The sequence below is a fragment of the Equus asinus genome, chromosome 21 (genome assembly GCF_041296235.1).
Source record: "Equus asinus isolate D_3611 breed Donkey chromosome 21, EquAss-T2T_v2, whole genome shotgun sequence".
NCBI classification, from domain to species: Eukaryota; Metazoa; Chordata; class Mammalia; order Perissodactyla; family Equidae; genus Equus; species Equus asinus.
Genome location: NC_091810.1, coordinates 76,061,436 through 76,084,938, shown reverse-complemented (window position 1 = coordinate 76,084,938; position 23,503 = coordinate 76,061,436). Strand labels below are relative to the sequence as shown.

Genomic DNA, 23,503 nt, shown 5'->3' with positions numbered 1-23,503 from the left:
GTTAACTATGAGGAAAAATTTTTTTAAATTATATTTATTTTTATGTCAAAGGCTTAGGTGTGCATTAGACAACCATTTATTAATTTTAATTTTGCTGGGAATAAACAATCTGACAAATAGCATACCAATCTAGGCTACCATGGAGCAGGATCATTTGCTTTTAGACATAAACAGTCAGTAACACCACAGGTTTCTGCATTGCAGATCTTCCCATCCCCCCCACCAAATACATTAAGGAACACAGTTTATACAAAAGCTATACAGGAGATATGTGCTAATTTTTATGCCAAAGCTCTAACATTAATATAAACCTAGAGTCCTATCAGGGAGAACTATTATTTTTAAAATAGCATTCTAAGATTCCTAGATGAATATTTAGGAAATTACCCAATAAACTCAAAATTTCTACGCTTCCTAAAAAAATAAAATAAGTAGAGGAGGGCTGTTGTGCAAATACTGGTTCTCATCCTTGGTTTCTCAAATATGGCTGCATTTATGCCAAATATTCTGATTACATTTACAACATTACCTAGTTCTTTTCTTGAGCAGAGAGGAAGGAAAAGAGGGAAGTAAAGAAAAAACCCCCTAGCTCTACCTGCCACCTACAAAATTTCTCATCATCTTAAAACAAGGATGGTTAAATATGGTAAGTGTATTGTCTCCCACCCCCTCCCAAGTATTTATGTGAAAGTGATTTTTCTTTCTTCATGCTAAAGGTAAGGACACTCATTTAAAATCAATTCCTACCTACTGACTAACCTAAATACAGAGCATTATGCACTTTTTGAATAGATATGTATACGTATGTCTATTTCACGTATGTATACACACCTATGTGTGAGAATGAAAGATGTTATGAGGGCATTATTCTGACAGCTTCTAAGCAGACAAAAACTTGGTCCGTAAATGCATATTTTATTTTCTCCAAAAAAATTACCTTTTATTTTCCCCTGATTTGCATACATTAATGATATGTAAAATGTTTTATTTAAAATGGCAATAGAAATCTCTGAAGTGTTAAAGTAAACCTTCTAATTGTTTTCTAAGTTGCATTCTTTTAAGACAAGAGAGCAAGACTAGAGAAAAACAGGGAAAAAAATTTTAATCTGCACCACACTAGGTTGCCTTGGATTCCTTTTACAGTCGACTGTAGAGACAGGTGAAATTTCACCTTGGTATATGATTCAAACTAAATTATGGGATACAGAAATGTGTCATAAATCAACTTCAAATACTGAACAAAAGATAAATAACAGAAGATTTATATTCTGACATAAAGAACAGTCTCTAACCACAATACAAAGCAAAAAGAAAAACAATCCTACTGTGCTACTCCAGCAAGTTCTTCTTGCCCTTTGTATGCAACTCAGAACAGTAATTATGGATCTCGCAAGTTGACTTCTGTTTTCCAGAACTATGAGTTGTACGTAAAACATGCCTTTTCATTGAAACAATTACCATTAATCAAAACACTGAGAGCTAATACCACTCAAGTCCAACCTACCGCTGTGCCCAGCAATATATCAAACTGTCTGTTGTCAAACATGCTAAACAAACTTAAACAGACTGTTTTCACCACAAATAACAGAAAAAAACTGCTTGTTAAGTAATTTTTAAATTCAAATTGTGCTCTCAGTAATCCATTCTGTCACTGGATTTTAATTTTAAGCATTCAATCACAGTCCAACACAGACAGATCACTATTAGGCTCTGGAAAAAGAGAATCAGTGGCAATGATAAATGCAGCTACCTGCAGAAGACTTGGTATTACAACGAACTTCATTAGCCTTTGATAATTTAGTACAAAAATACACTTACATATGTAATATATTTTACTTTTTAGGGGTTTGTAATGCTTCATTTCCCAGCAAGAACTATTAGCATAAGAAAATGTTTGATTGCTCTACAAGAGTCAGAAATAACAAAATTATTTCTATACCAAGTGCATAAGGCCCATAACTCCAAAAGTTTATTTTATACTTACTTTAATTTTGAAATCAGTCTTAGAGACAATGACACAAGAAATTTTCTACAAAAATGGAAAACTACTTCTGTTCACGTAAGTATCAAATATTTCTATCACCAAAACATTTCAATACACAGCTACCTGTGTACAAAGCTGTCATCTATAAATATGGACTGTCTCGAAAGATCTTTATTTTTCTAACTATACCTCTTCCTTTCCCTACTTTGCTCAAATTCTTCTCTTTTATACTTACTAAAGCAAAAGGTAAGATTCTCGTCCAGAGAGGAAAAGGCAAAATATTTTATAAATCAGAAAGTCAGATCTGTTTACCAATTTCTAACCAGTGCAGACGCCTAAGTATTTCATAAAAGATGATGAGAAAAGGGATGGGAACAGTGGAGTTTAACAAACAGATCAGACATTTATTACCAGCAAGCTCCACTATGGATTTCTGAGCTTTGTAAGCCAAGCTCCCCCAAGTGTAATTAAATTTTTATTTATAATGGGTTTGTGACTGTTAACTTCATGTTGCCGATGCTTGTTTCCCCCACACATGCTCATACACACCAATGTGAAATGGCATTCCACATTTACTACTAGACAGTACATATTGATGATGACTCTTTTCATTTAAAATATCAAAATTGAACATTAATACAAATATATTCATAAAACAACAAAATAGGACATGGCGTGCAGCGGTTGAGACAGAACACATGCACATGAGCAGATCACTCTTTCACAGAATCAAATTATTTTTCACAGCTTTATGTAGTAAAGGACACTACAAATCTAGTATAGAAGGCTGTAAGGATGCTACACAGCAGACTACATTTTTACTGCTAACGATACCCAAGATTAGTGTAACTATAACTAGGAAAAAGGTCTGAAGTCCACCCAAAGCCCATGTATTCTTATTCATTTGAGCAGTTTCTTCATTCACAAACCTCTTCTCCTGATAGAACTCTTTTATCACTTTTGTTTTATCATTAATCCCTTCCCCTTCTCATTTAGGTATAAACCCCTGTATACTTTACACCTTCTTTTAAATGCTTAATACAAGTAACCACAGGAGAATCTCTTCTCCCCTTGAAAAACTGCAAATAAAGATGTCAGCTATTGAGTATATTTGTGGCGTCTCCAGCAGCTGCTGTTAAATACCAGCTGGTCTAGCTGATTAAAATTACCTCCGAGTTGGTATTATAAAGATGCCTGGGCAGCGTTGCTGTATTAATGGATTATTGAGTGAGCGATGAAAACCTTGGCCAGCTGATGCGTTTTATTACAGATAGGCTTTATGATGTGTAATCACTGTAATTTTTACAACTAGAGGAAATATGAAAAAAGGAGTAAAAAAAAAATCCCCATAGAAACTGGTTTAACTAGATTATTCGTAGCATTCTGTTTCCTAGAAGGAATCAACGTGCATAATTACTGTGTATAAATATCCAGGTATGGACCTATACACACAATTTATCCATCATCTATTTAGATATGTTATCATCAATATAGAAAAACAGGATGCACATGGACAAATGCAGTATGCGTACAATTTGTGTGAACAGATATTTACTGTGTTGTCATCTGCCAAACCACCCAATTGGTTACAACGAGATCACATGATCTAAAATAGTTTTGAACTGTTCACCAGCTGGGCAATAGCTAAAAATCCAAATCTGGCCAACTGGACTGTGGTTTGCAATCCAAGGGACAGGATCATTTCACTCCCTTTACCATTTCCCTTTGGTTGTTTTCTGATAAGCCAAGGTTTTTATAGAACTCTACCAAATTGTCTCCCAGATCCTCTAACTTCCAGCTTATGTTCAAAAGAAGGTATGGCAGTTTATTGGCTCAGCTACTTTTATGGCTGCTACAGAAGCCAGGACTCTACTCTGTCAGTTTCCATGGTCCTTCAAATGCACTGTTCTACTTACGGCACTCTCAAAGCTCCTGGATGCTCCCAATTGTTCTTAAGAATGAATGCTGACTCTCAGGAGGCTGTGGTCAATTAAACTAGCTCAAATAGAGAACAAAACTCAGAAACTTCATTCAAGTATGTCACTGGGTGAATTAGTATCTTGTAGGAAAGGACAGCCATCTCGGACTGGATTCTCTCTTTTAGGAAATCCACAGTTTTACTTTTAAAGTCATATTTAAGAACATAATGTTCATCATCAAGTTATATCAAGTGCATTGTTTTCGTTTTGCTGTATGATCCTCAACATCAATTTTTCACACATCCATAATAAAATACACAGAGCATGTGACTAGAAAGTAATGAAATGGATTTTTTTAAACAAAGATACCAAAATTTATATATGAAATGATTCATTCAGAGCCCATGGTAGGTATTTTTGTATACCTCTCATAGAGGCTGAGTGGTGTGTTTTGAGGGTGAGTTTTATTCATACAAGTAACTAACACTTCGAATTAGAGCCAAATGTGGTGAACACTATGAGAAACAGGTTAGGCGATATTTGACGTCAAAACCTTTTTTTTGATTATTTGATTACACAGCCATGAAACAAGCTTCTAATGTGGCTCCTACGCTAGTAATGAGGATAACTCCAAAAGGGAATTCCAGAAGTATTTTATGTAATAATGTTGCAGTAAAATAAATGTATAACTAATTAAAGTAACCATGCTTCACAAGGACTACAGTCATTTTCAATATAAAAACACTGATATGCTGGGGCTGGCCCCGTGGCCGAGTGGTTAAGTTCGCGCGCTCCGCAGCAGGCGGCCCAGTGTTTCATTGGTTTGAATCCTGGGCGCGGACATGGCACTGCTCATCAAACCACGCTGAGGCAGCGTCCCACATGCCACAACTAGAAGAACCCACAACGAAGAATGCACAACTATGTACCGGGGGGCTTTGGGGAGAAAAAGGAAAAAATAAAATCATTTAAAAAAAAAAACACTGATATGCTGGTTTAAAAAAAAGTGACCACTTGGTTAAAAAACTTAGTGGTTTGTTTTTGGTTTGGTTGTTTCTTTGCTGAGGAAGATTCCCCCTGAACTAACATTTGTGACAATCTTCCTCTATTTCGTATGGAGGTTGCCGCCACAGCATGGCCGCTGACAAATGGTGTAGGTCCACACCTGGGAACTGAACCAGGGTCGCTGAAACAGACCATGCCAAACTTAACCCCTAGGCCACAGGGCCAGCCCCTTGGTTATTTTTTAATGGGAATGAACCTAGTCATTTGTGTTATTTTCAAAGATGTGCAACTTTAATATTGGACTTTGCTATTTTGTCCAATTTCTCATTCATAAAGCAACCTATTCATAAAATTTCTGATGGTGGGGAACTGTTGAGCCTCTGCTGAACAGAGTGAAGGGTGAAGGCACTTGCCAATCCTAAACCATCTATTTTGCAAACATTTTTTGATGGAGGATTTTTCTACTTGCTGATTCAAAATGTGCCCCCCCAACCCCAAATTCTTCCTACTGGTTCTTATCTAGCCTTCTTGAGAGGGTGTTCTCTCTTCTAATTAACAATCCTCCAAATACCCAGTGATGCTAACATAAGCACAATGCTTGATATCAGTAGGTACTTAGCAATAATTAGTGAATGCTGAATGAATGGTGGCTTGAAAAACAGTTCTATTTCTTAAAAGTCGTTAAACTGAAAAACACCAATCATAAAATTAATGAAATCAAGTAAAAGTCATAAACTAAAAATAAGAAAAAAATAATATACACAGCTTAATCCAATTTCCTTAATGTGAAAACTTACAAATCTAAGAACACTAGGTGAAGAGCAAAATTTGTGACCAACTAGAACAGAGTTGGCAACAACCAGAAGCAAAGAGGCCAATCTTACGTGGGTCAGAAGCTGGTTGGGGCAGTTGGGTAGCTGTGCGGTCCTACTCTGGTTGTGTTGTGCTAGTCCAGGGTTTGTTCGGCTAATCTTCTATTGTCTTGGGACCTTATTCCAGAATAAGGGCTTGAGAAGCAAGCATTAAACCTACAGCTGTAGAACTGGTGGTACAAGGAAATCAGTCAACCTTGTTTCTTCAGAGATCCTTAAACAGTTTTAAAAAGGGGGTGGGGAGTCATCAGTGTTGGCTGATAAAAAAGAAATAGTGAAACTATATTAAAATCTAGATAAACAGTTTCAATGCATGGCTCCCAAACACTAAAAAACTTTGTGTTTCATTTGCCTCCCTTCCTTTTCTTTCTCTTCCTGTCTTTATGTCCTAAGACCAGCAGAATGCACTGGTTGAAGGTGGGGACATAGTGAGGGGCAGGCAAGAAAGGAGATTCGGGAAGAAGGGGTAAAAAAGAATAAAAGATTGCACAGGCAGAGAGCCAAGGTGGTGGAGGAGAGCCAGGAGAAAGCCTACAGACCAGCTCTCGGCAGCACTGCAGAAAGGAGGTACCGCTCTCCACCACCAGAAACATCAGATAACCAGTCATTTTCACTTCATGTTTACTATTGTTTTAAAACTACATTTTCCAAAAAATAGTGGGTGTGAAAAGTCAAAGATAAGAGGAAATTCACGTTAGGAAGCAGTCCACCTTGATTTGGCACTGTTGTCACAAATACCAACAGGCAGAGGCACTCCTGCCTGGAGCTGATCAAGCTATAGAAAAGACAGCTACTTACTGATGGGCCAAACCAGAGCAAAAGGCATTTAGTATATGGGGACTTATGGCTCTGGAAAGAACCATTTCCCATTAATTTTCAATTTTAAGGAGTAATATTATTCATCATTTTTATTATTATTTAGAAGTATGAGGTCTTTTTTTTTTTTTAAAGATTTTATTTATTCCTTTTTCTCCCCAAAGCCCCCCAGTACATAGTTGCATATTCTTCATTGTGGGTCCTTCTAGTTGTGGCATGTGGGACGCTGCCTCAGCGTGGTTTGATGAGCAGTGCCATGTCCGCGCCCAGGATTCAAACCAATGAAACACTGGGCCGCCTGCAGCGGAGCACGTGAACTTAACCACTAGGCCACGGGGCCAGCCCCTAGAGGTATGAGGTCTTAACTAGAATTTTATGATCCTTGTTATGATTTATCGTTATTTTTTAATAAACACTTAGAAAGTGTTCTAAGTGCCCGGCACTATTTTAAGTGCTTTGCAAACAGAAATTCCATGTGGCAACCTTATAAAGGAAGTACTCGTAACTTGACTTTAACTCAACTTTTGCAAGCATTCATCGCAACCCATATCTTGATTGCAGGTTCAGGAAAATAAGGGTAGAAAACTTAAGTCTGGTCAGAGACCTATTAAAGACGCACACTGTAATCACTGATATGAGTAATACAAGCTAGGTTAATTATAAGGTATACTTAATAATGAAGTATGATATCACACATGCATTACCATATAGCAAAAGAAAGAGTTTATTAGGGCAATTAGCTGTAGATATTGAATTTGCCTCTAGCTTACTTGGTTACAGAAAGACTTGAAGAGCAAAAAAAAAAAAAAAAAACAGAGAAACACATGAAATCAAGAAGCCAAGGATGAGAAACAGGGAGAGAAACTGATTAATAATGCCAAGATTTTTACCCACATTTAACTATTATTTCCCAGTAAGTCCTGAATATTTCTCCTTCATGCTTTAGAACCTACAGTTCTGATTTGAGGATAAAAATTATTTCCCATCCAATCTAAATGTATTCTGCTGCCAACAGACTCAAAGGCAATATTGGATTTATAGTTATATCACTCTGTTGTTAAACCAGACGGCTAAAAGAAGACATTCCATTGTCCTACTGTGACGTAAAAACAACTCTGACGATATATTTCTAGGGAGTTTTCTTTTTTATGACTCTCCTTAGATGGGATTTTATACGTGTAAAGTTTGGGGGTAATATTTGTTTGTCCTGTATACTTATGTCTAATTAAAGATATCACAACAATTTTAAAGACGTAGTTTTATCAGGCTTCCTTTAGAGAGTGTTGATATAACCTAAAGTTAATACGGACCTGGTTAGTGAGTTTAAGACTAGGGTTGGCAAGTGCTGTACTGTTTAAGATATATATCCAAAAGATAAGGATGACTTTTAGTACCTGGAAGATAGTGGAGTGGGGAATACGGCCTATCACGAACTATTCTGGCTTAGCAGCCTTCAGCACATCAGTTCTTCTCAGTTGTTTTGTGTTTCAATCACCTTAACTCTTAATCAGAAACATAAACTTGAAAACTATGAATTTAATTATATATTTGCAGGAAATTTTAGGACATGTATTACACATATTGATCTTTAAAAAGCAACTGTTTTAATAAATAAATACAATTTAATAAATGAGGTGACTTGCAGAGCTAAAAAGTTTATGATAGGGGCCAGCCCAGTGGCATAGTGGTTAAGTTTGGAATGCTCCGTTTTGGCAGCCAGAGTTTATGGCTTCGGATCCCAGGCATGGACCTACACCACTCATCAGCGATGCTGTGGGGGCAACCCACATATAAAGTGGTGGAAGATTGGTACAAGTGTTAGCTTAGGACTATTCTGAGGGCTTAGGGCTACTCTTCCTCAAGCAAAAAGGAGGAAGATTGGCAACAGATGTTAGATCAGGGCTAAACTTCCTCAGCAGAAAAAGAGAAAAAAAGTTTATGATAAAAACTTATATGCTATATATGTAGAAGCATTTTAATGTTTATTGTAAATACTTTTTGTTAGAAGCTAGATATTTTGGAAGCATGTATTTTTATTTTTTTATTTTTGGTGAGTAAGATTGTCCCTGAGCTCACATCTATTGCCAATCTTCCTCTTTTTTTGTTTTCCTCCCCAAAGCCCCAGTACGTAGCTGTATATCCTAGCTATAGGTCCTTCCAGTTCTTCTATGTGGGATGCCACCCCAGCATGCCTTACAGAGCAGTGTGTAGTAGGTCCACAGCCAGGATCAAACTGGTGAACCCCAGGCTGCCAAAGTGGAACGTATGAACCCAACCACTATGCGACTGGGCCAGCCCCCTTTGGAAGCATTTAAAACTATTCAAATATATTAAATGAAAATGCCATCATTCATCTTTTGATTGTTTCAGTAGTCTAATATATTTACTAGGCTCCAAAACATCAGTGAAAGAAGCCATTTAATTGGAAAAAATTTCACACTATGGGCATAATTTTAAAAAGGAGCAAAGAAAAAAAAAATCCTGGTCTATGTTAAACATTGCATTTCCAAATATATAAGTTACAGCCCTTTTAGCTAACAGCATTCTGGGGTCATACTGGAAATCACTAGTTTCTCAAAGTTCATAAGCCTATTTTATCTAAAAAGTTTTATAATCAAGCCTCTACATACTCAAGACTGGAATTATATTCCCTGAGTATCAGAAAGGACCAGGGAATAAACAAAACTAGGTTGCCTGCCATAAACTAAAAGAAAATTGTGCCATTTGTATTGGGTTAAGAACGCTGAGTGGTTAATTCTCACTCATTTTAAAGTAGCTTTGAATTCAGAAATAGAGAAATTTACAGTTATAGCTAGATCAATACTCCTCTTTTCAGTAATTAATAGAACAACAGAAGAAAAAATATAGAGGATCTGAATAACACTATCAACCAACTTGACCAAACTGACATTTATAGAACATTACACTCAACGACAGGAGAATAAACATTCTCCTCATGTGCACATGGAATATTCACCAAGATAGACCACATTAGGGTTAAAAGATTAGTTTAAAAAATTTTTTTAAAAGTAGAGATCATGCAAAGTATTTTCATGGACCATAATGAAATTAACTAGTAATAAATAGCAAAAAGATATACAATAACCCCCAAATATTTGGAAAATAAGTGCCAAACTTCCAAATAACCCAGAGTACAAAAAAGAAGTCTTAAGGGAAATTTAAAAATACCTTCAGCTGAAGAAAAATGACATATACTATATTAAAATTCCAGGGATGCACCTAAAACAGTGCTTAGAGGGAAACTTAGAGCATTAAATACTTAAATTATAAAAGAATAAAAGCCTGAAATCATTAATCTGGGCTTCCACTTTAAATAATTTAAAAGACGAGCAAAATAAACACAAGTAGGGAGAAGGAAGAAAATAATAAAGGTAAGAGCTGAAAACAATGAAATTGAAAACGGGGGAAAAACAGAGAGAAAAAAATTAATCAAAGCTAGAGCTGGTTCTTTGAAAACATCAACAAAATTGACAAAACCTGTAGCCAGACTGATCAATAAAAACAGAGGTAACATAAAAATTACCCATAGCTGGAAAAAAAATAAATATGTAACTATAGACACCACAGAAATTAAAAGGTTAATAAGGAAATATGAACTTTGTTCTCATAAATTTGACTACTTAGATGAAATGGACAATTCCTTGAACAACATAAGCTAACAAAAAACACTCAAGAAATAAATAATGTGAAGTTATTATACTTTTTAAAGAACTGAATTCATAGTTAAAAGCCTTCCAGCAAAGGACACTCCAAGCTAGACGGTTTCACCAGCAAATTCTATTAAATACGTAAGAAAGAAGACAGAGATCAATGAAAGGGCAATAGAGAGTTCAGAAACAAACCCACAGAAATAAAATCAATTGATTTTTGACAAAGGTGCAAAACCAATTCAATAGAGAAAGGATAGTCTTTCAACAACAGTACTAGAATAATTGGAAATCTATACGGCAAAAATAAATAAATAACCTCGACCTATACCTCCCACCTTATACAAAAATTAACTCAAAATGGATGACAGGGGCCGGCCCTGTGGCTGAGTGGCTGCATTCACACGCTCCGCTTCAGTGGCCCAGGGTTTCGCCGGTTCAGATCCTGGGCAAGGACATGGCACTGCTCCTCAGGCCATGCTGAGGTGGCGTCCCACATAGCACAACCAGAGGCACTCACAACTAGAATATGCACCTATGTACTGGAGGGCTTTGGGGAGAAGGAGGAGGAAAAAATTTAAAGAAGAAATAAAAAAAAAGACTGGCAACAGTTGTTAGCTCAGGTGCCAATCTTAAAAAAAAAAAAAAAGGATGACAAATATAACACATAGAACTATAAAATAATTAGAAGAAAATAAAATGTTTAGGAATTGGGTTAAACAAAGAGTTCTTAGGTATGACACCAAAAACACATTTGATTAAACAGTTGATAAATTGGATTTCACAAAAACTGAAAATGTTTGGTCTAGGAAAGATACTTACAAGAAATGAAAAAACAAGCCACAGACGGAGAGATAACATTTGTGAATTACAAATACAACAGACTTGTATCCAGAATATACAGAGAACTCTCAAAACTTAGTACTAAGAAAACAAATAACCTAATTTATAAAAAGGGCAAAAGATGTGAGCTATTTGAACTATTATTTTAATTAAATTTTTTATTTTGAGATAATTGTATATTCACATGCAGTTGTAAGAAACAGCACAGAGATTCTGTAAACCCAGTTCCTCCAATGGTAACATCCTGTGAAACTACAGTATAGTATCACAACCAGGACACACAACCGTTGACACACTCCTAATACGGAGATGCTCCATTCCACAAGGATCCTTCCTGTGCTATTTGACAGCCACACTCACATCCTTTCTGCCTTCTTTTCAGTCTGTTAATTTTGTTGATCTTTTCAAAGAAATAGATTTTTGGTTAATTTTTCTCTATTGTTATTCTGTTTTTAATTATATTGGTTTCAATTCTTACCATTATTCCTTCCTCTGCTTGCTTTGAGTTTATTTTCCTCTTATTTTCCTAGCTTCTTGAGTTGGAACCTCAGATTAGTAATTTGACTTTCCCTCTTTTCTAATGTAAGCATTTAGTGCAATAAATTTTCCTTTTAGCACTGTTTTAGCTGTGTCCCACAAATTTTGATATGCTGTATTTTCATTTCATTCAGTTAGATGTACTTTTTAATTTCTCTTAAGACTTTCTCTTTGATCCAGGGATTATTTAGAAGTGTGTTGTTTGGTTTCCAAGCATTTGGAAATTTTCCTGTTATCTTTCTGTTATTTATAATTTGATTTCATTGTGTTCAGAGAACATACTCTATATGACTTTGATTATTTTAAATTTGTTGATGTTTGTTTCATGGCCCAGGATATAGTCTATCTGGGTATATGTTCTGTGGACACTTGAAAAGAATACGTATTATAGAATTATTGGACGGAGTGTTTTATAACTGTCAATTAGATTTTGTTGGATGATATTGTTGTCGAATTCCTCTATATACATGGCTATTTTCTGTCTAGTTGTTGAATCAATTATTGATAGTCTTCAACCATAAATGTAGATTTGTCTATTTCTCCCTTCAGTTCTATAAGTTTTGGGTTCACATACTTTGCAGCTCTGTTGTTTAGTGCATACACATTTCGGATTGCTATAGCCTTTTGATGAACTGCCCCTTTTATCATTATGTAATGTCCCTTTTTTTCTTTGGTAATTCTCTGTGCTCTGAAGTCTACTTTATTTGATATTAATATAGCCTCTCCTGCTTTCTTTTCATTAATGTTTGCATGATACATCTTTTTCCAACCTCTTCATCTACCCATATCACTATATTTAAAATGTTTCCTGTAGACAGCATACAGTTGGGTCATGTCTATAAATCTGCTAATGTCAGTCTTTTTTTTTTTTTAAAAAAGAGCTAACATCTGTTGCCAATCTTCTTTTTTTCAATTTTTCTGCTTTTTCTCCCCAAATTCCCCCAGTAAATAGTTGCAGATTTTAGTTGCGGGTCCTTCTAGTTGAGGCATGTGGGACACCGCCTCAGCATGGGCTGATGAGCAGTGCCATGTCCACGCCCCGGATCTGAACTGGTGAAACCCTGGGCCTCTTAAGCAGAGCACGCGAACTTAACCATCGGCCATGGGGCCGGCCCAATCTCAGTCTTTTAATTGGTATATCTGGAGCATTTATACAGACTCCACAGTGACAGTGAATCAATGGAAAATGAAAATCAGAGAAGACTATTATATCTGGAAGTTTGAAAGAAAAGAGGAGATAAGTAGGGCTGCTGGAGGAGGGTCAAAGGAGGGTTTTTTTTTTTCTTTTGCTGAGAAAGAAGTGCCCTGAGGTAACGCTTGTCACCAATGTTCCTCTGTCTTTGCTTGAGGAAGATTAGCCCTGAGCTAACATCTATGCCAATCTTCCTCCACTTTAAATTTAAATGTGGGTTGCTGCCATAGCGTGGCTGACGAGTGCTGTAGGTCCACGCCTTGGATCTGAACCCGTGAACTTGGGTTGCCAAAGTGTAGCATGCCAAATTTAACCACTACGCCATGGGGCTGGCACCAAAGGAGGGTTTTTCGTTGTGCTGTTTAATCTTATCTTCTTCTTAAAGAAGAAATCAGCAAAGAGGAAGAGGTTAAAAATACTGGAGATATAATACCTGATGGCTTGTGGTCACAAAGGAGAGGAAAATAGGCAACTCCAGAGTACACAAAGACAGTGAGCAGAGGAATCAACTAGAGGACACAAAATAAGGTGAGGTTCAGGCTGGTGGCACAGGAGAAAGACACTGACATGGTCAGGTCTGGCGGCACATAGATTGGGAAGATTGCTTGAGAACATAAATAAAAGGATGGACAACAGGGCAATGCACTGGACACTTTGAAACTGTAGCGGCTCCAATCCAAGATGTCTCTCACTCTCCCAAGTAGCAAGCTGCATTTTGGGTTATTACCAAATCATGGACTCTATCTGTAAAATATCTCTTTAAACTGCCTTTCCTCCACTGCTATTATCAATTATTACCTAGACACTTACAAAACCCTCCTAACTGGTATCCTAGTTTCCAGTCTCACCTCTCTCAAACACAAACTACAACGATTTATTTTAGATGCCAATTAGACCAAATCACTTACCGCTTTACATTCTCAAAAGTCAGTTACACATGGGTGGATGTTCTTTAAGATTTGATCTTCTCGTCTTACTTTACTAGCAACTTCAATTAGCATCATATAGCATGTGGACTATAAAATTGATACTTCCAAATCTCTCTCCAAAGCTCCAGAACCATATAATTCAATTGTCTATTGGACATCCATGGTCCCACAGAAACTCCAAACTCAACACATCCATATCTGAATTCCTCTTTCCCTTGAAATTTCTTTCTCCATTGTTAATTATCTCTGTGATTTTTACCTTCATTCACCTCACTGTCCAAATTATCTTTGATTCTTCCCTACCCCTCCTTCCCATATTCAACTAATTACAACTCTTGACAATTCTAGCAACTTGGCATCTTCCAGATACTTCCACTTATCTCTATTCTCACTGCTTCTATCTTGTTTCAGGCCACCATCATCTCTATTCCAGAACATAGAAGTTACTACTTTTGTAGCTAATCACTGCTTCCCCAGTCTTACTTCCCCCTTCATTCTCTTCACCACTGTGCAACCAATGCAGTCCTTCCAGACCAAATATGATCATAAAATCATTATGTTTCAATGCTACCCCCCCACCCTAGAATAAAGATCTAGATCAATGCTGTCTAATTGAACTTTCTATAATGATTTGAATGTTATATATCTGAGCTACTGAGCACTTGAAATAGGGACAGTGTTGCTGAGGAGCTAAACTTTAAATTTTATTTAACTTTATCTACACAGAATTTGAAATATATTATGATGTACATCCAAGCATAAATAAATTTTATTTAATTTTAATTAATTTAAATTTTATGGCTATATGTGGCTAGCTACCTATTGGACAGCATCGATCTAGATTGTTCTTAGCAAGGCATCTTAACAGTCCCCGTGTCCTAGTGTTGCCTCACTTTCCTCTCACACAAAATCTACCCTAGTTTTGATAATCTGATTAGTGTTTCTTGTATTCATGATGATATTCAAACAAACATGCCTTTGATCATACTGTTCTCCCTGCATGAGGTCCTTACAACTTTGATTATATTGTTCTTGCTTACATTTCAAGACACATCCCAGGTATCATTTCTTTTAGGGAGTTTCCTCTAAAACTTCAGATTAATCTAAAACTCTTAGTTGCCTATCTAATACCCATGCCTCCACCCCCAAAATGTGCCCAGCTCCAGGGAATAGAGCACAACTGGTCTAAGGTAACCGTAAGTCCACTCCCTGCTTTCCTAGCCTTTCTTGTAGTTAGGGTTGGCCATAAACCCAAATTCTACCAGTGAGATTTAAGCTTATGTCTACTAGAGGTGGCTGCTGGGAAAGTTTCTGCTTTGCTTGATCAAAGATGGCAAATAATGTTGGCACCAGCCTCTTGCACAAATATGTAGCCTTGAACTATTATCTAGTGACGTACTGAATAGCTACCCATAACAGCATCTTGAGACCATTTAGCCACAATCACGAAGGCCAAGAGAATCTGCACATCTCAATACTGTGGAGCCACTGAACAAATGCCAGTAGCTGCCTACCTCCAGACTTGTGACATTTTAGGAAAAATGAAAAAAAAAAAATATCCATTTCTTCAGGCCATTGTTAGTAGAGTTTCTGTTATTTGCAGCCAAATGCATTCCTGATAGTGTTCCAATTTGTGCTCACAACACAGCATGTTGTGAATGAGCCTGTTATAATTATTGTATTGAAATAATGTTGTTTACATGTATCACACTAGACTAATTATTATAATAGCTATCTTGACTACCTAAATGTACTTTAATAGGAAATGGAATAAATACTAAAGTCACAATTTAATCTAAGTCTATATTATAGTAAATCTCATTTCTTTCTATGCAATGTTGTGAGCTCCTTGTGAACAAGTGCTTAACATTTATTAGGAATTAAAATATTTATTACATTACACTGGGAGATACAGTGGAGAGGTGAGTGAACTCTGCCATGGAATAAGCTGTTTTTGATGGTACCAAACTCCCCAACAAGGGTTTGGTCAAGTTGAGATATTCAATTATTTAATATGGATGTTACAATTGAGAGTGAAGCATTTCATGATTAGCTAAAAATAGTGACCTTGCAAGACCCTGAGATGCTGGGATTCTGTGCAGGGCCAATAACAATGCCCTATATAGCATGCTACCAGAGACCTCACTCCATGTGGGCCACAATGTAGTCATAGTCATGCATACTGTAAGAAAATGGCTGTCACATAATGTTACCTTTCAGCCTCAATGTAATATCATTCAGTCTACAAATTCTCCATTTTGAGCAAAAGAATATTAGAAGAAAATGGTGAAATCAAAATATTCAGCCAAAAGTTTTTCTGTAATCTGGTAATTTGACAGAAAAAAAATGTAGTTCTATCTTGTCCAAATTGTTCTCATGAAAACATGCCAGTTCCACATAAAAACAATTTCCCTTTTTAAGGAATTAGATTACCTTTTTAAAGTTCTAAAATACTGTCAGATTGAAGTAAATACATCTTATTGCATTGCAGATGTTACAGAATTTTTTTCATATGAAATATTCCTGTCGAGGCCTCCATTTTCCTTAATTCCTCAAAGATTACTAACAATGGTTCAAATACATCCTCAAAGTGTTTCAGTTTTCTGGATGTTGACATATGTGCTCATTAATAGTAATTAAGTTCATTCTTATTTTTGTCCTCACATTTTTTTGTCTTATAAAATTATTTATGATCAATAGAGACAACTGAGAAAATAACAAAAAGTATAAAGAAAATAAATACCATCCATTATTCCCTCTCAGAGATAACCACTGTCAATATGCTTTGTCTAATTTTCATATAAAAATATACATAATTTTTAAAACTAGGAAAATAGATTATCCCTGGTTTTTCTTCCTGATTTTTCATTTAGAATACATCATAAGCATTATCTCTTGGGATTGCATAGTGCACAAATACATCACTTAAATTATGGCATAATATTTAATCGAATGGATTTATTTACCCTACTATTTCCTTTATTATTATAAGTGTTAGTTCACATTTCATATCATAAATAACACTGTGATATAAATCTTTACACACAGACCTCTGCTCCCTGATTCCCTTTAGATGTCTATATGCTTAAAAGTGGAATCATGAGCCAAGGAGCACAAGTTTACCAGGTATTTGACTAAGTTTCCCAACTGTCTCCCAAATTGATTCTATCAGCATTGAATAAAATTTTCTCTAATTCTCATCAACCTAATGAAAATCATATTTTGTTATTTAATTTGTAATTCTTTAAATACTTGAATAATTGAAATCATTTCGCTATATTTATTGGCCATTGTTATTTTTTTCCTACACGTTGTTGGTTCACTTTATTTTTCTACTTTATTGGTTAGGTGGTTTCTTACTAATTTTAAGGGTTTATTATATATAAGGAAGAAAAATTTGCTTTTTATTCTTCATATATTTCTTTATATATGTTGAAGTTTTTTAAAAACCAATTTGTCTTTGTATTGCATTTTACTGGAATGAAATTTTGGGGTAGTCAAATTACAAACTTACCCTCTCAAATGTCTTTCACAGCTATTTTTCTTAGAAAAGCCATGGTCATTGGAAGATTGGTTATATATTCATGTATGTTTTCTACTAATTATATAGTTTTAATTTTTTTAATAGTTATTAGCTGATGTTCCTCAAAATAGTAAATTTTCTGCCAATGATATTTTGAATAATCAGTTCCTTATGTAATTGATTTGTGATCTTTCCTTCCTTTGTTTTTACCTCCTTCCCATTCATCCATCCATTCAAAGATATTTACTGACTGTACCATGTACCAGGTTCTGCTAAGGAGGCATCTGGGGTATATTAACGAACAAGACAGACAAACTCTTTGCTGTCATAGATCTTACACACCAAAATTCAAGGTTATTATAATTGAATGTTTTATTAATAAAGAAGAATACTCTTTCAATGCTTTTGTTTCAAAGTATATTTTTTGACACTACTATTGCCATTCCTGCATTCCATTTGCCAAAGCATATCAATTTATTTTAGCTGTCTCTTTTAAGTAGCATATAGTTGGATCTGTCTATAAGCCAATAGAGAATCGTTGTCTTTTGTAAGGACAGCTTAAAGCATTTATGTGTAGTACTATACCTAATGTTTGAGAGTATTACTTGTCATCTCGTTTTATGCTTCCATTGTAAGCATTCTTGTTATTTTCTTTTGTTATTATTATTATTATTTAGTGAGTCTTATGAGTCAGGCAATTGTACTTGGTATATAAAAATTAATGACAATGAACATTTTATTGAGTGTTTACAGTGTGCCAAGTATTGTGTATGATTTTTTCTCCTTGAATCCTCACAATAGCATTGCATAGATACTATTCTATAGTAATTTTATAAAATAAATATTGTTTAGTGATTAGAAAAATCAGTGAAATAGTATATTTGATTTCCTCCATGCGTGATGAATTATGTAAACTTTTACACTTCTTTCTCATACTGAATTATTCACTATAATTAAGTAGATCTCAGATCCAAATAAATAAAGTTTCAAATTATTTTTACTGCTCTTCAGATCATTATTTTCAACAATCGCATTCAGTTGTATACACTCAACCATATCTTACTGGTTACATTGCTTTCTAGCAGTTCTTTGAGATCTGCATTTCCCTTGCTTGAATTATTACTTTTTATTCACCTTTCAGTGGGAGGAGTATACTTCTGCCTAGAAAGGCACATGGCTGGTACCTTTCCTAAACCTGTGCATGCATAAGTGGGCACAACTTTTCCTTCTTGGCCTTTGTCTATCTTAAAACTCATTACTTTGTCAGTACAGACTCCGTTTCTTCTACTTCATTTATTAACTCTTTTTGCAGGTCAGGTTTAAGATTAAAGTAGCAGAACTCCCCCTCCTGCGTAATGGCTTCTTTATTTTTCTATCCAGCAGTCTCACCTAAATAAGGCCAGGATTGGACTTGGACAAGAAGATTTAAGCCTTAGGTGGTGGCTTATTATTTTCACTATACTTTTGCTGCTGGTACCTCTCTATGGGAGATCCTGAGCTCTTTTAGTCCTGATTTTTGGCATGGCTGTGGGCTTTCAGCTCTCCAGTGCCCTTGATGTTCCACTTCCTCCCTACCAGGCTGGTTTCTGATCACTACTAACAAGACTCCTCTGATGCCAGGCCTTGTACTTGCCTGGTCTTTGTTGCTTATCTGGTCATCCTGGGTTTGGCGCATGCCCAATCTGACACAAAGTACCTTTGAATGCCTTAGTTTTCCACCACACTCCTAGTCCTAGTCAAATGACAGTGTGAATGTAGGCTCAAGAGGTCAAAGCCTGGCTCAGCTTCTTGGTAGAAAGTCAATCTAAATAAGCCTTTATAAGCCTTAATTTCCTCATCTATAACAGTACCTATCCCACGTGTGGGGAGGATAAATAAGACAATCTATGTAAAGCCTTTAGATAATGCCTAGCCCACAGGAAACATTCAATAAATATTAACAATTATTAATCATTATTTCAAATAATTTAATTTATTATCATTCCCCATAATTCTTAATCATGCTAATTCTTCATACAGTAGGGAAAAAACCCAACTTTTTCAAAAGGAGTAATTCTGGAGGAATACTCAGTGGTGTTTGACAACAAGGTATCATTGGATCCTCACTTCTTAACCCGCATTCTGTTTTTTTATGTTTAATGTATAATATACAGCTCATTGAAAAGAAAATAATATTTCTATCATTAACTGTGTTCAGAATAGAAAGCTATTTGCTTAAACTGTTGAGACAGAACTTTTAAGGGTAATTATACTGACTTTGATACTAAGCGTTATATTTTTTACCATATGGTTATACTTCAAATGTAGGTTTAAAAAAACTTAGTAGTCATCCATAATTACACTGTGGTATGTGTTAGAACAAATATACTATGATATAAATATTTTAAAATTATATCACAAAATTGATCAGATTATTTATCAATAAGCAAGACTGTCCTCAGTTAAATTACTGTAAACCACCACAGCAAAACAACTGCTAACCCAGAAAATAGGAACTAAGTGAAATGGAAGATGTATAATAAACATTTGGGAGATATGGAATTTATCCCATGAGTGTTGTAAGGAGCTCCTCATAATTTAAGAATGCCAAAGCCCAAGTGTGTTATGAGGGTCTCTTTCCTCAAAAGTGACAGTAATGGCATATCCCACAGATACTTATTATGTACTCTATTTATATTGAAGTATAAAATGTAGTCAAAACTATACAGATTCAATATATTTAAGGGTGATAATAAAACACAGTTACTCTGGCCTAGCAAAATTTGTTATTTTTAAACTTAAATTTTTGGTGTCTTTATAAAATAGTATTATAGTATTAAGTGAAAACAGTACTGAATCCGTACATTTGAATCTGTTGCGATTAAGGGTCTTTTGGACTCACAAGTCCATACTCAGGGATGGAATTGTAATACTAATATTTTAGAGGGTTTTGCACAAAAATAACCCCTCTCAGCGATGAAATCACAGGACACACTTATTTTTATGCTAAAATATAAAGATACCAAAAAAACATTTCTTAAAAATTACCTGGGAAAGTTGGAAATAATTTAGTCAATGTTTTACTTTGGAAATTAGCATGCATTAATAGGCCCCTACAGAACTTAATTTTTAAAAAGTCTAACACACATCAATAATTGGCAAATAAAAGACAACTCAAGATGCTAATTATTTGAATTAAAGCAAGAGGAAGATCATTCTAGGTGCAACAGGAGTAATCTTTCATAAAGCTAATTAAAACTACTGTGTAAATTACTTTCATGAAATATTATTTTATAATATCACATACAAAGTATTGAACATTTAATTGCAAATTAACTTTGTTTAACCTAAATAGTAAGTTGATCTAAAATTTCCTAACAGAAAAACCAGCTACAATTATCCAGGGAATAATGCACTTAAATTCATAAAATAATAGCATTAATAAGCAAGTTATATAACATTCAAGATTTCATGGGCACTTATTCCCATATTTCAAGATAAATAGCATCAATTAATTTAAAACTAAGATAAGCTAATTTGGAATGACTTTAGCCAATGTTGGTACAATTAATATTTTTGCACTAATTATTAATTCTAACTTTGTTAAATAAACTTATCAGCAAAATGCAACACCTATGTTTACATATGGCACATCTGGCACATTGGCCACATCAGGAGACTTTCACATATATTGTCTTACAAAAATCAGGACAAAAACTACTTTTAAAAATGGAATAATTTCAAAATCTTTTTCTTAGTGATAATTATAACCCTATTAGAAAGCAGATTTAAATAAATTTTAATGCATAACATAAATATTATCTATCAAATGACATACATGCAACCATGCAACTGCTAAAGATTTACTGAAATTAGAAACCTGGACTCAATATGGGGTATAATTTCACCTTGCTAACACTTTCCCCACCATGTAAACATACAGCTATGATTTACTCCCCATCCTATACAAGTTGTTGGTAGTGACAACATTTTTCCATTGGTGCATTCATTATTAACATTTTTATCATATTGTTTTCTAATTTTGTTAGAAGATTTAGTATACAAGAAAATATTTGCTTTGCTTGAAAATCAAAATTCTGTTAAGAAAAAACACTTGGCATGAAAATACACATTTCAGAAGATGTAATTAGGGATCCTGATGTTACCCTGAGGAAGAGTAGTTTTTATTAACTGAAAATTGATTATTTTATATTTGTCCACTTGATGATAACTTACTCAAAGTATAAACTAATTGTTTTCAAGGATTAATATGGAATACAAGCCTAAATTACCAACTTTCTTCCAACTAGAATAGACAGCAGCATCAGCAATCATTTAGATTAATATTATTTGTATAATATAGAACAAAACAAAATATTTCAACTTATTTCCATGAGATTCAAACCTACAATATTTATTAGGTTCAAGGACATAAAATTATTGTGGAAAATTGCTATGACCTGTTGCTAAAAGTTTACCCTCAACTTCTATACTATTCTCTTAAGAAGCACTGGTCTAAAGGTTAGTTATTACGTACGTAAGTAGAAGGCTGTACGCTTTAGTGAAGAAAACATACAAAGCCACAGCCAGAAGTGGAAAGGTTCATGAGTCACATGGTACAGCATACTCACAGAGCCATGACATCCTAATTAAGCGATGGTAATGACAGAAAATGATATCAAAAGCATTGTCAACATTTAAGTAAACCTTTACTACATTCAGAGTACTAAGATTTTTTTTTTTTTTTAAAGATTTTTTATTTTTTCCTTTTTCTCCCCAAAGCCCCCTGGTACATAGTTGTATATTCTTCGCTGTGGGTCCCTCTAGTTGTGGCATGTGGGACGCTGCCTCAGGGTGGTTTGATGAGCAGTGCCATGTCCGCGCCCAGGATTCGAACCAACGAAACACTGGGCCGCCTGCAGCGGAGCACGTGAACTTAACCACTCGGCCACGGGGCCAGCCCCCTGAGTACTAGGATTTTTGTACATTGTGATTTAATTGTCACAGGCACCCTATGAAGTAGGTACCTATTTTTCATCTCCATTTTACAGATGAAAAAACCAAGGCTCAAAGTGGTTAAACAGACCTGTTTCATTTCAAAGCCCATGCTTCTAACTGCTATTTTATATTATACTCATTGTATTCTTTGGCCTCAAAGAGTCTAACAGTTATCAATAGGAAATACACAGGTGAGTAGTATAACTTAGGGTAGCATAAAGACATAGGAAAATTCAGCCAGACTGGCCTTTCATGTGCTCCCACAAACAGTAACAGCAAAATCAAATTTAATAAATGAAATAAGTAAAATCCTTGCACTATAAAATGAAGTGCAGACCACTTGAGAGAATGAGCGATTTCTTCAAAGATCAAAAAATACATACATTTTTAGATGATGCAGATGAGATTCTGTACAAAAATAATGAGATAAATGAGTCAGCTAGGGTTACTGCAAGCCCTGGTATTGAGTACTGCTGAAAAATAAAGTTGAAAGGATTAAGAGTAATTACATCATGGATCATGAATTTTATTGGGAAGGTGCTGGTCAGATGTCAAAGAAGATCTATGAATCAATATGATGAAGAAAAAGCTGATGAAAACTAATGTCTGAAAAGCAAACTAGAACACAGTGGTTACAGAGCCTCTGCTTTGATCCCAAACTTTTGATTTGTCTGAAATTCTCTGCAATTCAAATAATAGATTCATATTTATTGAGCATTTACTCTGTACATCTCAATAACATCCTCCCAATTTTCCATGTTCTACCTAGCTGAGAGAGAGGATTTGCAGGAAATATCTACCAAGGAACTGGCTAGCACTAGAAATAAATGTTCTATTGTCTCAGTAAAAAGGATCCTTTTGTTGTCTGTAGCAGAACACAACTAATTCACCTTTACTAAAACCACTATCTAGTTCGCCTATTCACCTTATAAGCCAGTGAATGAATACACATACAAACACCCACGCATCTAAGGCTCCCTATTCTTCTGCTGTAGCATGTTATAGAAATTACATGGCTGAAGAAGACTAATATATTATGTTCACTGTGAGGGACATTTATCTTACTTTTAGAAATGCAGTTTTGAGGGTAGAGCAGATTACCACACAATAAAATGGAAAGAACGTGGATATCTTATAGGATTGTCTGGGTTTGGGGCTGGCTTCATGTGTGCATGACCTGTGCAACCCTGCACTTCTTAGAAGGCTTGTTTTTTTTTTTAAAGCTTGGCACCTGAGCT

General features: G+C 35.2%; 1 protein-coding gene across 2 annotated transcripts in view; it reads right to left on the bottom strand.

The window, feature by feature from the left end:
* Positions 1 to 23,503, bottom strand: part of TBC1D5 (TBC1 domain family member 5) — a 564,348-nt gene that overhangs the window by 190,851 nt on the left and 349,994 nt on the right. The gene's annotated exons all lie outside the window — the stretch shown is intronic.